The sequence below is a fragment of the Myodes glareolus genome, chromosome 1 (genome assembly GCF_982192425.1).
Source record: "Myodes glareolus chromosome 1, mMyoGla1.1, whole genome shotgun sequence".
NCBI lineage: Eukaryota > Metazoa > Chordata > Mammalia > Rodentia > Cricetidae > Myodes > Myodes glareolus.
In genome coordinates, this window is record NC_142026.1 from 50,297,893 (window position 1) to 50,314,004 (window position 16,112).

At 41.0% G+C, this 16,112-nt stretch overlaps 1 protein-coding gene across 8 annotated transcripts in view; it reads right to left on the reverse strand.

The window, feature by feature from the left end:
* Positions 1-9,483: 9,483 nt before the first annotated feature.
* Positions 9,484-16,112, reverse strand: part of LOC125409678 (uncharacterized) — a 44,102-nt gene continuing 37,473 nt past the window's right edge. For all 8 annotated transcript variants that reach the window (XR_015737863.1, XR_015737857.1, XR_015737858.1 and 5 more), the window contains one exon: positions 9,484-14,072. The gene's annotated coding sequence lies outside the window, so the exon portion shown is untranslated. The remainder of the gene's footprint in view (positions 14,073-16,112) is intronic.

Genomic DNA, 16,112 nt, shown 5'->3' on the forward strand with positions numbered 1-16,112 from the left:
TATTCTAAACAAAGGGACATATGGAGCAACCTGGTGTAGACACTTTAGTATCTAACAAAATAGACTTCAAAATATAATGAAAAAAGATAGAGGATACTATATGCTCACTGGGTTGCTTTGAATAAAAATGGATGGCTCCCATAAGTCCATAATCAGTAGCACTATTAAGTGTTGTGACCTTGTTGGAGTAAATATGGCTTTGTTGGAGGACGAGAGTCATGAGGGGGTAGGCACTGAGTTCTGAGTAGCTTAAGTCAGTCCTCTTCCTGCTGCTTAAGGTTCCAGGTACAGAACTCTCAGCTACTTTTCTAAAACCAGGTCTGCCTGCATACATTCATGCTTCCCATCATGACAATAATGGACTGAACATCTGAAATTGTATGCCAGCTGGCACAGTCATATCTGATGGGAATGACAGAAGTCATAAAATCAGCACAGCTCTTTGACAAAGATACAACAAACTTGAGCCACATGATGGCTGCGTTGCCACCTTTGGTTTTCATTTCCACCTGTTGCATTCTTGGGAGACTTTCAATATTTGTAGAGTTTGATAATATTGGATTGACCAAAAAAATTCTTAGGAATCATTTATGGCCTCTCCAACAAATGCTATTTCTGTTTCCCCCAGAACAATCCTGAGAATACTATTCCCCCTGCTTTAGGGAGATAGCCTTATCTACTCAGAGGTTTTCCTTATGCCTTGGAGGTTATGACACACATAAAGAAGATAAAGGTCTCTTTATGAGGTTATGAGACATTTTTTAAATGGCTGTCCCTGTACTTACTCAGGAACAAGATAATCAATACAAAGTAAACTTTAAAATGTCAACAAGATTTGGCCACAGTTCAGATTACAAAGCTCTTCCTACTACACACTAGGGCAATTACGTTGCCTATACAGCAACAAAGTTAGTTAAGCTGTAGTTACCTCCATCCTACACAGAGACTTAAAATTATGGGCAAAGAATGATGGAGAAAGATGATAAAAGTATTCAATAAATATATAAAACACAAACATGTAATGTATTATTCCAGAATTTGAATAATAATTGCAGCAGTTTTGGCCTGAGGGTATTTCTTGGGCACTCTGACCATTAAAAGTTACACAGCTTGGGACAAGACAATATACCTGAGAGAGCTTGAAGATTTTTCTGGTCTAATGTCCTTGTAGCCACAAAAGAAGTCAATGAACAGCTTGTTATATATGTCTAGATTCTTAAAAATTGGATTATGGAATTGATGAGTAAAAACTGTTATGAGAGATAACTGTTTATCAATGATGTCAAAACTTGAGAGAAAATGATTGGAAATGATAACTCTGTGTTGTCATACTTTTAACGATACCTAAAAATAAGCAAAAAAAAAATGTCCAAAAACAAAATTAAAATGATCTATAGTTTGGAACAACATGGATAAAACCCTACTTACTAAATTCTTCACAAATAAAGAAGCACTCTAGTTGCCAGTCAGTCATGCTGCATGGTTCTCCCCCTAACCATCATGGCCTGACTCACTTCCTCCTTTGCCAACATCTAGCATCTTCTGCTAAGAAATGTCCATGGTCAAAGATGGGTCCCAGCAGCCAGCCACTACCAAATGTTTTCCTTTATATGAATTTTCATGGTCATGGTATCTCTTAATAGCATTAAAACCCTAAGACAGAAGCTATTACCAGAGACTGTGGTAATGCTGTGATAGGCCTAATCATTCATGTATTTGGAAGAATGTGGTCTTTGGGACTTTGGGTTAGAAAAGTAGTTGAACACGTTAAGTGAGGCTTAAATAGGACATCCTAGAAGGAAATAGAGGGCCGTGTTGCTTGGTGTGATTTGAACAATGATGGCCTGGCTCTAGAGGTACCAGAGTTGAAGTGAAAGATGGTTCTCCTGATATTTTGATAAAGAATGGAACTGATTTCTGCCCTTGTCAAAAAAGTCTACCTGAGGCCAAATTGAAGAGTTTGGGATTAATAACTTGGATAGAGGAAATCTTTGAATCTTAAAAAAAATCTTAAAACAGCCTAGTATTGACTCTGTTGTAGTTATTAGTGTTGACTACTATGCAGATTTAGAATGATAAGGAACAAACTAAGCAAGGAAAAATACAAAATACACAGCTTAAGTGGAAAGGGGGCACCAGGAAGCAAGCTCCAGAGGATTAAATGACTGAAAAAGTCCTGATGTTAAATGGCTTAAAAGAAGTGGTAATGTCTCACTTAGCTAAGCTTCTAATTTTTGAAAAGGAATTAAAAAAAAAACTTCAGAGCCTGGTGGGTGAAATTTGCCTTTAATCCCAGAACAAGGGAGGCAGAGGCCAGGCTGGTCTACAGTGCAAGTTCCAGGACACCCAGGCTTTGGTAAAAAGGGGAAAATCAAGAACAGAAAGCTGATGAAGATGTAATTGAACCAGGGGGAGGCATGTTCTGGGCCCATGAAAAAGTAAAACTTGGTAGTTTTACTACCAATTGTAGTTGTGGCAATAAACATGGCTCCTGCCAGTACCTCTGCCATGAGGCTAGAATCAGAAAGCTAAAAAATGAGCTGGCTCCAACCATCAAAGCCACAGTTTTAATCCTCTCCATAATGCTTAGCAAATTAAAGATTCATGTGGTCAGAAAAAGAGAAATATACAGTAAAAAGAGATTCAAAGACGAAGAAAACCTTTAAATGTTTTACAGTGTGTTAAAAATATATGCAGACTTGGGAGAGAAAAGAAAAAGGTTAAAGTCCTTAAAAGAGAGAGAGAGAGAGCGTAGTTGGATGTGGTGGCACACACCTTTAATCCCAACACTTGTGAGGCAGAGGTAAACAGACCTTTGTGAGTTCAAGGTGTGGTGGCATACGCTTTTAATCCCAACACATGGGAGACAGAGGCGGGCAGACCTCTGTGAATTCAAGGTGTGGTGGCATACGCCTTTAATCCCAGCACTTGGGAGGCAGAGACAGGCAAATTTCTGTGAGTTCAAGGACAGCCTGGTCTACAGACGGAGTTCCAGGACAGCCAAAAATACACAGAGAACCTGTCTCAAAATGCCAAAAATTAAAAGTAAAAATAAAAGAAATAGAGGTTAAAATAAAGCCACATAAAGATGAAAAATACACAGAGAATCTGGATACTATATGCTATTATGCTCTCTCTGAATTGTTTAAATGCTGAGGAAGGAGCAACAGCTGCTAAATGATATTTGCTTATAAATGCTGCTGAATTAATCCAAGATAGGTATTCTGAAAATACCTTGACTTCAAAATTGAAGTCAAAAGATATGTTACTTTGGAGAAGAGATTTTGCTACTGTTTCCACAGAAAATGAGAGGCTATGGATTTATTTTGAGTTAAGAAAAGTAAGGTTTGATCATGGAAGACCACCCGAGAAATCTCCAGTAGGAACAGATGGCCTGGATGACTGAGTTCTACATCCAGAACAGGTTCAAGACTGCTACCTGAGATGATCAAGAATCACAGGATACTCCAGTCAGGACTTGAACATAATTCTAAATTTTCTTTAGGTCCTCATAAGATTATCAGCACCCCCAATCAGCAGGAAGTAGCCTGGAAAACTATGCCTACATTCCCAAAAAAATGGACTATGGACATTTTCTTTTTGTTTAGAATAATGGTTACAACTTGTTATGGCTAATGGTCGAGAGAACAACTAAACAAAGGATATTAGATTCAGAGTTCTTGTTTTTTAAAAAAAGAGAAGGGTGTGCTGTGGGACAATGATCTGTATCTTGTCCATTATATTTTAAATAAATGCTGATTGGCCAGTAGCCAGGCAGGAAGTAACATCAGAACCCAGAGGTCATACAACAGGAAAATTTGAAAATCCTAAACCAGAAGAAAGAGAAAAAAACTATTTTAAATGTAACTTTATGAAGATGATGGAGACTTTGAAAGAGGAAATGAAAAAACTCCCTTTAAAAATGGAGAAAAAGATAAACAAAAATTGGAAGAAATTCATAAATCTCTCAAAGAAATCCATGAAAAGCAAGAAAAAATTTAAAAAGTGAACACATTAGTACAACACTTAATGTCTGACATAGAGGCAATAAAGAAAATATAAACTGAGGGAATTCTAGATATGGAAAATCTAGGCAAATGAGCAGGAACAACAGAGGCAAGCATAACAAACAGAATACAAGAGATAGAAGAGATAATCTCAAATATTGAAGATACTATTAAGGAAATAGTATTTATTGGTAAAAGAAAACATTAAATCCAACAAATTCTTAACATGAAACATCCAGGAAATCATGGACACCAAGAAAAAAAAACAAAACCTAAGAATAATAGGAGTAAAAGAGGGAGAAGAACTCCAGCTCAAAGGCACAGAAAATATATTCTACAAAATCATAGATGAAACCTTTCCCAACCTAAAGAAGAAAATGCCTATGAAGGTACAAAAAGCTTACCTTACAGATCACTAAATAGATTTAAAAAAAATAAGTCCCCTAGCCATATAATAATAAAAATGCACAATATACAGAATAAAGAAATAATATTAAGAGCTGCAAAGAAAAAAGGTCAAGTAACATATAAAGGCATACCTATCAGAATTATACCCAACTTTTCAATGGAAACCATGAAAGCCAGAAGGTTCTGAATAGATGTGCTTCAGACACTAAGAGACCACAGATGCAAGTCCAGACTACCATATGCAGCAAAGCTTTCAATTACCATCAATGGAGAAAACAAGATAGTCATGACAAAGCCAGTTTTAGACAATACCTATGCACAAACCCAGCCCTACAGAAAGTACTAGAAGGAAAACTAACTGCACCCACAAAAACACAGGCAACAGATAACCTCACTACAACAAAACCCAAAGAAGGGAACACACACACTACCATCAAAAAATAGAATGAATTAACAATCATTGGTCATTAGTATCTCATAATATCAATGGATTCCATCCACCTATAAAACACAGGCTAAGAGAATGGATACAAAAGCAGGATCAATTCTTCTGCTGTGTACAAGAAACCTCAACCTCAAATACAGACATTACCTCAGAGGAAAGTGTTGGGAAAAGGTTTTCCAATCAAATGGACCTAAGAAACAAGGGGGTGTAGCTATCCTAATATCAAACAAAATAGACTTCAAACTAAAATAAATCAAAACAAATGGAAAAGGACATATCATACCCACCATAGCAGAAATCCATCAAGATGAAGTCTCAATCCTGAACCTCTATGTCCCAAATACAAAAGTACCCACATGTGTAAAAGAAACATTACTAAAGTTTAAAACACACATTAAGCCCCACACACTAATAGTAGAAGACTTCAACACTCCACTCTCCCCAACGGACAAGTCAACTAGACAGACACTTAACAGAGAAATAAGAGAACATGTATCATGACTCAAATGGAATTAACAGACATCTACAGAACATTCCACCCAAACACAAAAGAATATACCTTCTTCTCAGAATATCATGGAACCTTTTCTAAAACTGACCACATACTCAGTAACAAAGCAAACCTCAACAGACAATAAAATTGGAGAAACCCCCTGTAACTTCTCAGATCACCATGGATTAAAGTTAGAATTCACCAACACTAACTGGAGAAAGCCTACAAATTCATGGAAATTGAACAATGTTCAGCTGAATCACCCTTAGGTCAAAGAAGAAATAAAGAAAGAAATTAAAAACTTCCTAGAATTCAATGAAAATAAAGGCACAATGTACCCAAACCTATGGGACACTATTAAAGCAATGCTAAGAGGAAAGGTCATAGCGACTTTCTGGGACCTTCCTGGGGGACACAATCCTAGCTCCCCCAATTCTCTGAGCCTTTCTGGCCATCCAGTGTGGTGTGTTCCTGCTGCTGGGCTTTCTTTACCCCATCCTCCTCTGCCCACAAGCCCGTCTTTTCACTTGTGAGGTACTTAGAACCCTGCAACACAGTTTGCTTCAGGGCTGAGGGGACCCAAGAGCCAGCGGGGAGTGTTCCTGCTGCTGAGCTTTCTTACCTAATCCCACCCTGCCCCCAAAGCCCGTGTTTTCATCTGAAAGGTCCTTAGAACCCTGCAACAGACCATGCTCCAGTGCTGTAGAGACTGGAGAGGTCAGTCAGTGGCCACAGGGCCTGACGGCCTGAAGCACCACACTATGGCACTTTCCCAGGGGAACAAAATCCAGCTCCCCCCAATTCCCGAAGCTTTTCTCGACATCCAGCGGGGTGTGATCCTGCTGCTGGCTTTCTTTACACCATTCGAACCTGCCCCCCAACCCGCTTTTTCGCCTGTGCCTACGAAGTCCTTGGAACCCTGCAACACAGCCTGCTTCAGTACCGAGGTAATTTGAGAGATGAGTCAGTGTCCACAAGCCGGACAGCCGGATGCCCCACTCTCCAGGACCTTACCAGTGGGCCAGAACATAGGGGCCCCTCCACAACTCCCTAGTTTTTCTTGCCAGCCAGCTGGGAATGACCCTGCTGCTAGGCTTTCCCCCCTAACACACCCTGCCCCCACGCCCGCTGTTTCCCCCACCCCCCCACCCCAACCCACCCCATTTCACCCTGCCTGTGAGGTCTTTGGAATCCTGCAACACAGACTGCTCCAGTGTTGATGGGACCTAAGAGAGGGCAGACCAAGAAAAACTCCCAAGTACACAGTAAGCCACAGCAAAGATTGGACCAAGACACCAAGACTCAGCTGGCCTCATTTGAAGGAACAAAAGGGTAGGTGACAATGTAAGAATTCCTCCAACATCCTGAAAAGCAACGTAGTAACACCAGAATCCAGCGAACAAGCAACAGGAAGATTTGAACATCCTAACCCAGAAGAGTAGAAGAAAATGACTTTAAACGTAATCTTATGAAAGAGATGAAGACCTTTAAACAGGAAGTGAAAAATTCTCCTAAAGAAATGGAAGAGAAGACAAATAAAAAGTTAGAAGAAATTAATACATCCCTCAAGAAAATCAAGAAAAAGCAATAAAACAGGTAAAGGAAACAGTTCAAGACTTGAAAACCGAAATGTAGGTAATAAAGAAAACACAAACCAAGAGAACTCTGGATATGAAAAATCTGGGTAAACAAACAGGACCAACAGAGACAATCTCTAGATTCAATGCAATCCCCATCAAAATCCCAACAAAATTTTTCACAGACCTTGAGAGAACAATCATCAACCTTATATGGAAAAACAAAAACCCAGGATAGCCATAACAATTCTATACAATAAACTTCTGGAGGCATTACCATCCCTGACATCAAACTTCATTACAGAGATACAGTAATGAAAACAGCTTTGTGTTGGCATAAAAACAGAGATGTTGACCAATGGAATCGAATCGAAGACCTGGATATTAATCCACACACCTATGAACACCCGTTTTTTGACAAAGAAGCTAAAACTATACAATGGAAGAAAGAAAGCATCTTCAACAAATGGTGCTGGCATAACTGGATGTCAAGCTGTAGAAGAATGAAAATAGATCCATATCTATCACCACATATAAAGCTCAAGTTCAAGTGGATTGAAGACCTCAATATGAATCCAAGAGAAAGTGGGAAGTAGCCTTCAATGCATGTACACAGGAGAACACTTCCTACATATAACCCCAGTAGCACAGACAATAAGAGAAAAAAAATGAATAAATGGGACCTTCTGAAACTGAGAAGCTTCTGTAAAGCAAAGGACACAGTCAATAAGAAAAAAAGGTAACCTACTGAATAGGATAAGATCTTCACAAATCCCAAATCAGACAAAAGACTGATCTTCAAAATATATAAAGAACTCAAGAAACCAGACATTAAAATTCTAAATAACCCAATTAAAAAATGGGATACTGAACTAAACAGAGAATTCTCAACAGAAGAAATTCAAAGGGCCAAAAGTTACTTAAGGAAATGTTCAACTTCCTTACCTATCAGAGAAATGCAAGTCAAAACAACTTTGAGATACCATCTTACACCTGTCAGAATGACTAAAATCAAAAACACTAATGATAGCTTATGCTGGAGAGGATAAGGAGTAATGGGAACACTCATCCATTGCTTGTAGGAATGCAAACTCATGCAATCACATTGGAAATCAGTATGGTGGTTTCTCAGAAAATTGGGAATCAACCCACCTCAGGATCCAGCAATATCACTCTTGGGAATATACCCAAAAGACACCCAATCATACTATAAAGGCATTTGTTCAACTATGTTCATAGCAGCATTATTTGTAATAGCCAGAACTTAGAAACAACCTAGATGCCCAACAGTGGAAGAATGAATAAAGAAAATGTGGCACATATACATATTAGAGTACTACACAGAGGAAAAGAAAAAAAACAAAAAAAAGAAAAAATATAAAGATCCTCCTGGAAATTGGAAGCAGACAAGATCGCCGAGCAAAAGTTGGGAGCATGGGGATGGAGGTGGGGTGGGGGAAGGGGAGAAGGGAGAGAAAGGGGGGTTGGAGATAGCTTGGTGGAGTGGAATGGTTGAGATGGAGGAAGGATGGATATGGGATCAGGGAAGAAGATATCTTAATTGAGGGAGCCACTTTGGGGTTGGCAAGAGGTTTGGCTCTGGAGGGGTTCCCAAGAGTCCATGTGGATGACCCCAGCTAGGACACTGGGCAGTAGAGGAGAGGGTGCCTGAACTGGCCTTGTCTTATAATCAGACTGATGACTATCTTGAATATCACCATAAAATTTTCATCATCTTTTGGTGATGGATGGAGACAGACAGAGACCCACATCAGAGCACTGGACTGAGCTCCCAAGGTCCAGTTGAAGAGCAGAAGGAGGGAGAATATGAGCAAGGAAGTTAGGACCATGAGGGGTTCCCAAACTGAAATAGTCTGCCTGAGCTAATGGTTCCTCACCAAATCTGGTTACACTGGAAATAAATGAGCATGGAATCAAACTGGTTACTCTGAATGTGGTTGACAGTTGGGGCAGACTGAGGAAGCAATGATAATGGCACTAAGATTTGTCTCTACTGCATGTACTGGCTTTTTGGGATCCTACTCTCTTTAGATGCATACTTTGCTCAGTCTAGATGTAGTGGGGAGGGCCTTGGACTTCCCATAGGGCAGGGTACCTTGTCCTCTCTTGGGACTGGATGAGGGTGAGGAGAAGAGTGGGGGGAGCGGGAGGGAAGCAGGAGGAATGGAGGAAGTGGGAATTTTTTCTAAAGAAAGTTTAGAATTAGATTGATATTATTTTTAAAGTAAAAAATATAAATAACAGACACTGAAAAAACAAAATTAACAAAATATGAATTGAAAAGGAGGACAATACAACAGACACTGAGGAAATGCAGAGAATCATTAGGTCATACTACAAAAACCTATACTCCACAAAATTGGAAAATGTAAAAGAAATTGACAATTTTCTGGATAGGTACCACATACTGCTGCCTGCACTTTTCTGCGAATACCCACACCCGATTCGGGTGCGCACTTTCCCGAATCAAGTCCACGAGAATGGATGAATATCCTAAGGGTTGAACAGACACACACAAAGAGATCATGCTCATTCACCAGGGAGTAAATGGCAACTTTATTAAACACAAGTCGGGTACATATACTAGGGGGCAAAGGGAAAATAGCCCCTTCCATCCGGAACAGGGGAAGAGGATGTCAGGTGTCTGGCACCCAAGGCCAGACAGCAGCTGCAGTGGCAGACATATAGCCACCGGCGGGATCCTTGCTTGCAGGTGGAATTACCATAACAAAAGAGGGCCAAGTTCTTTCTAAGCTAAACCCTCAGGCCGGTGCAAGAGCAGGGAAGCCAGGAAGCCAGAGGTAAAATGGCCCTGCATAGCGCCACGAACAAAGGGGAAGAAACCTGGGTACCAACAAGTCTCCCCGTAAATATATAAAATATGATGACAGTAATCTGCCTTAGGTGCCACCGGGATCCAGGCCAAATCCTGACCCGTTGTCAGGATGACGCCTCAGGTCCAGATGTATCCCATGTCTTAGGTTGGAAATGCCTGCCCAAGCGGTCTAGACCCATCTTTGGCTAAAGTCATACTCAAACACGTTCAGCCGGTTTTATGCTGAAAGATACTCCTACTAGGGCCAGGCCATGGCGGACCTGAAAGCCACTGGCCAAGTGAAGATGCTCCAGCATACACAAAAGCATTCCTGGAAGAGACTGTGCTTGCACAATATCTGAAACGTTTGCTCAGAATAGAGCCCCTTGAGTAGGGCTACAGCACCAGTGAATGGAGCCCCTGGATTGACTAGTCAACTAAATGAGAGCCAATTAGCAAATTTTGTAACCAGGGTCCAAGAAAAAGCAGCAAAATCTTTTCCTGCAACCAGCAGAGGTCAAAATCCACACCCAGTTTGTAAAGATTAGCTACAGCGTCCAATTGTGAATTTAGATTAATTTGAATAGCTATGGTAATTTTGTCTTTCTGGCAAGGTTCCCGCCGCGGGTACCCAACGCTGCAATCAGGGTAGGGGAAGCAGCTGTCTCCCCTCAGGGGGTCAAGCAGCCTTGGCTAAAACAGTCAAGACAGAGCAAGGACAAGAAGCTGGGAAAAGGGCAAAAGCAGGCGCTGGATAATCTCTCAGGAATCTGCCATCTCCGCCGCCGCCGTGTCCACGGGATCTCTAGATCTTGTCTCGTCCTCAGGTCTCTGAATAGAGGAATCCACGGTCCGCACCAGTTGCTCGGGGACCCAGACAGAATGATCTGCATCCTGTGGAAACACACAAACCGCTCCTCTACCCCAAATTAAAACCCGGTCCGGACCACACCAAGTGCCGCCTGCCAGATTTTTCCACTTAACTAGGGGCCTCCCGGGGGAGCTAGGCTGACAGTGATTTTCGGCGGCCGTACGGGAGCTAGCATCCACGGTCAGAAAGTTTAAAATGTATAAAATGAATGAAAGATGCTCTCTGGAGGTAGAACTGTAATCCCCCTTTTTAGTTTTGTGCAGATAAGCCTTAAGTGTGTGGTGTGTCCTTTTTATGACCGCCTGTCCCTGGGGGTTGTGGGGTATACCGGTTTTGTGAGAAATATGAAACTTATGGTAGAACTTAGCAAAACCAGCACTGGTATAGGCTGGTCCATTGTCTGTTTTGAGAGATTTAGGGACCCCCCATGTAGGCAAAAGTCTGTAGACAGTGGCTTTTAACATCTTGTAATTTATTTTTGTATGAGCTGAGGCAAAGATAAGGTGTGAATATGTGTCTACAGTTATGTGAACATACTATAAACGTCCAAAAGAAGGAACGTGGGTAACATCTATCTGTCACAGATGGTTGGGAGCCAGCCCATGAGGGTTAATTTCCAAATGGGGAGTAGTTAAAAGTTCTACACATAAAGGGCACTTCTTAACAATTTCAGTGGCTTGCTCCCGAGATATCTTATAATGAAATCTCAAAGACCCAGCATTGAGATGAAAGCAATTATGAGCCTTCTTAGCAGCTTTTTAAGACTCTTGACTAACTGTATAAACCTGGCGAGTGAGTTCATCAGTCAAGGCATTGCCTTCACTCAAGGGGCCAGGAAGATCACTATGTGCTCACAAATGTCCCACGTATATGGGAACAGACCTGGCCGAAAGCAATGCCTGAATAGCCAGAAGCTGCATCTGGACTCGAGATACAGAAGCAATATAAGCTGCAGTTTTCAAAGGCGTGAGAATTTTGCTAATATACTGACTGTCAGTATAAAGGTTAAATGGAATGTCAGCATATTTCTCCAGGGCCAATTGTACTGTGGTTAATTTAGTTACCTGAGCTGAGTTAGTATCAATGGTCTGAGTGCAAATAACAGGCGGGGAGAACACCACAGCTCTCCCAGAGGAGGAGCCGTCAGTAAATACATTTTTAGCCCCAGCCAAATGCTTTAAGGAAATAACTTTAGGGAAACACACCAGATGATTCTTGAAAAAGGTGACGAGCTTATTAGAAGAGTAATGATTATCAAACTTACAGGGATTGGTGCATAGAAATAAGGTTTAATCCTCAGCAAAATTTTGCAGCCAAGTTATTTTTGACTGGGTATATGGTGTAATAACTTTATCAGGTAACACACCAAAGGTTTGTAAACATAGTTTATATCCTTTCTGAATAACACGCAGCATGGCTGATGGATAAGATATAACAATTTTAACAGGTGACATGTGTTACATATTGGGAGTAAAAAGTACTTAGAACAAAACTTAGTTTAGCCAGTATTGATGTTGGCTGGTCTTGAACTTAGAGACCTGCAGGTCTCTGCTCCAAAGAGCAAATCCTATTGGCCTGTGCCACTGCAGCAGGCCTTTGAATTGGCCTGAATAGCCAACCTCAAAACATGTTTTAGAATCAGCTCCGCCTGGAACTCTTTTAGGGGCAGAAAATAATTATCTGATCCAGTACGTGAGCACTTACACAACTGGATAGAATTATTAAAATTGTTACCTTTATGGGGACACATTGCTTCCCGCCAACATTAGAGAAATAATTAACAGGATCTTTAGAACTGAGAAGCTTTCATATAGCACAGAACAGTCAACAAGACATATCTGTTACAGACTTGGAAAATCTTTATCAGTCATTAATCCATTTAAAAAACATAAGGACTCTATAAATTAGTCCCCCAAAGAACAATTATGCAACAAACCTAAACTGAAAATTTTTAATAGATGAACTTAAAATGACTGAAAGACATTTAAAAAATCCTGAAATATAACATCTTTAATCATTGGAGAAATGTGAATCAAAATAACTCTTGAGACTCTATCTTATCCCTATAACATGATCAAGATCAAATACTGTTTATAACCTATGTATAAGAGAAACTCCTCCACCACTGGTGGAAATGTAAACTGGCACAGTTTGGATTTTTAGAAAATTAGGCAACAAACCATTCCAAGATTTAGCTAAGTCTCTATTGGGTCTGTATAATTATGGAACCTTTGAATCTATTACAGTCCCTAACTTTAAACTGCTGAGGCTGCGCTGCACAGCGGGGGGGCGGGACATAGGCCCGCTCACGTACTGTGGAGACATGGCTTTTTGCAGACGCCTCTGCCTCCTTTAGCAAATCCTACTGGCGTGTGCCACCACAACTGGCATTGCGCCCTGTTTTAGGGGCACCGCGGGTGGTCCCTGCTGCCCGCCGCTCACTGGCCGCCTTGGGCGTGGGAGCCAGCACATGCACGGCCCCCTTTTGCGTCGCTGACGTTTGGCTCATGGGCTCTGCTCCCTCCCTGTATCTGGTCAGTGCGGCCGCGCCTCCCGGACAAGTTTGCATCTGCGTCTGTGTGTACCGGCGGCACCGCTGCCTTTCTACCCTCCTTGGCCTGTCTGTCATGGCCCCGCCGCTCATTAGGCAGGGCCCGGCGGCCGCCTGTGCTCCTCCCTGCGCCATCCAGCAGCCTGTCTCTCTGTTTCTAAGTGTACCTAGTAGAACCTCAGCCGTGGTGAGGGGCCGTGTGCGGCCCTGTGACCCACATTTAAACATGCATGGGAGCTTTCTAATCTCCCTGAAAGACAGGCTCTGTGAAGCTGTTTTTTTTGTTACTCAAAAACTCTTAATAGAACTTATAAATACATTTTTTGAATCTTCTCTCAGCCCGAGGCCCACACTTTTATGGGCCCTCAGCTATTTTATTTGCTAGTCGCCAGCTACACTGGGCCCTGTTGCCTTGGGAACGGATTCCCGCCAGGAGCTAGATGTGCCCAGTCTGTTCTCTTTGGTAAAAGTTAAAGTTCCCTGCATGTGAGAGCCAGGGACTGAGTTCTAAAATAGTCTAAACGGTCTCCTATGCCGTGTCATTTAAAACCTGGTGCCTAGTCTCTTTACGAAATCCAGCAGCTGATCTGTCCACTGGCCTTTAGCTCCGGATCAGACCTTTTGGCATCCATTCTTCTAAACATTAAACTTATTCACCCCCTTATCACACTTGCACAATTGCACACTACGAAACTGGCCAGTTTTTTCGTGGGGTGACCCTTACCTCCCGGGGTTCTCATGGTGGGTCCACAGACAGCAGAACACAGTTGTCCTTCAGTATCCCAGTGGTGCCTCCATCTGTTGTCTGCACTTTTCTGTGAATACCTACACCCGATTCAGGTGCACGCTATCCCAAATCAAGTCCACGAGAATGGATGAATATCCTAAGGGTTAAACAGACACACACAAAGAGAACATGCCCATTCACCAAGGAGTAAATGGCAACTTTATTAAACACAAGTCAGGTATATATACTAGGGGGCAAAGGGAAAATAGCCCCTTCCATCTGGAACAGGGGAAGAGGATGTCAGGTGTCTGGCACCCAAGGCCAGACAGCAGCTGCAGTGGCAGACATATAGCCACCGGCGGGATCCTTGCTTGCAGGTGGAATCACCATAACAAAAGAGGGCCAAGTTCTTTCTAAGCTAAACCCTCAGGCCGGTGCAAGAGCAGAGAAGCCAGAAAGCCAGAGGTAAAATGGCCCTGCATAGCGCCACGAACAAAGGGGAAGAAACCTGGGTACCAACAACATACCAAAATTAAAATTAAATCAGGATCAGGTGAACAATAGATCTATAACCTACAAAGAAATAGAAGCTGTCATCAAAAGCCTCCCAACCAAAAAAAGGAAAAAAAAGCCCAGGGACAGAGGGTTTCAGTGCAGAATTCTACCAGAACTTCAGAGAAGAGCTAATACTTATATACTTTAAAGCATTCCACAAAATAGAAACAGAAAGAACACTGCTAAACTCTTTCGATGAGGCTACAGTTATCCTAATACCAAAACCACACAAAGACTCAACCAAGAAAGAGAATTACAGACCAATCTCATGCATGAATATAGATGCAAAAATACCCAATAAAATGCTGACAAACTGAATCCAAGAATACATCAAAAAAATCTTCCACCAAGATCAAGTTGACCTTATTTCAAAGAAGCAGGTATGGTTCAACATATGAAAATCTATAAATTTTCTATACTACAGAAATTTTATTTCTATACTATAGAAATTTTCTATAAAAATCCACTATACAAATTAATTGAAAGAAAAAACATATGATGATCTCATTAGCTGCTGAAAGGGGATTCAACAAAATCCAATAGCTCTTCATTATAAAGGTCTTGGGGAGATCAAGGATACAAGGAATATACCTAAACATAATAAAGTCAATATACAGCAAGCCAACAACCAACATCATATTAAATGGAGAGAAACCCAAAGCAATCCCACTAAAATCAGGAACAAGATGAGGCTGTCCACTCTCTCAATACCTACTCAACAAAGTTCTTGAAATTCTGGCTGGAGCAATAAGACAGCAAAAGGGGATCAAGAGGGGATTCAGATTGAAAAGTGAGAAGTCAAATTTTTGTTATTTGCAGACGATATGATAGTAAACGTAACTGACACCAAAGGCTCACTAGGGAACTTCTACAGATGATAAATACCTTCAAAAATGTGGCAGAATACAAGAACGACTCAAAGAATCAGTAGCCCTGCTATATACAAATGATAAAGAAGCTGAGGAAGCATCTCAGAGAAGTATCGTCCTTCACAACAGCCACAAATAACACAAAATATCTTTGGGTAACATTAGTCAAAGAAATGAAAGACCTGTTCAACAAGAAACATATCTAAACATAATAAAAGCAGTATACAATAAGTCGACAGCCAACACTGAAATAAACAGAAAGAAATTCGAAGTAATTGCACTAAAACAGGAATAAGACAAGGCTATTCACTCTCTCCATATCTATTTATAAGTGAGAATTCTACCAGGGAACTTCAACAGATGAAAGACATTTTTAGTAATGTGGCATAATACAAGATCAACTCAAAAAACAAATCAGTAGCCCTCCTACATACAAATGACAAAGAAGCTGAGAAAGAAATTAGAGAAACATCACCATTCACAATAACAACAAATAACACAAATTATCTCAGGGTAACACTAACCAAAGAAGTAAAAGACCCGTTTGACAAGCACTTAAAGTCTTTGAAGAAAGAAAATGAAAGAGATATCAGAAAATGGAAAGATCTCCCATGCTCTTGGATAGGTAGGACCAACATAGTAAAAATGGCAGTCCTACCAAAATCAATCACGGATTCAATGCAGTCTCCATCAAAATCCCAAAACAATTCATCACAGACCTCAAAAGAACAATACTCAACTTCATATGGAAAAAAAAAACAATTTTGTACAAT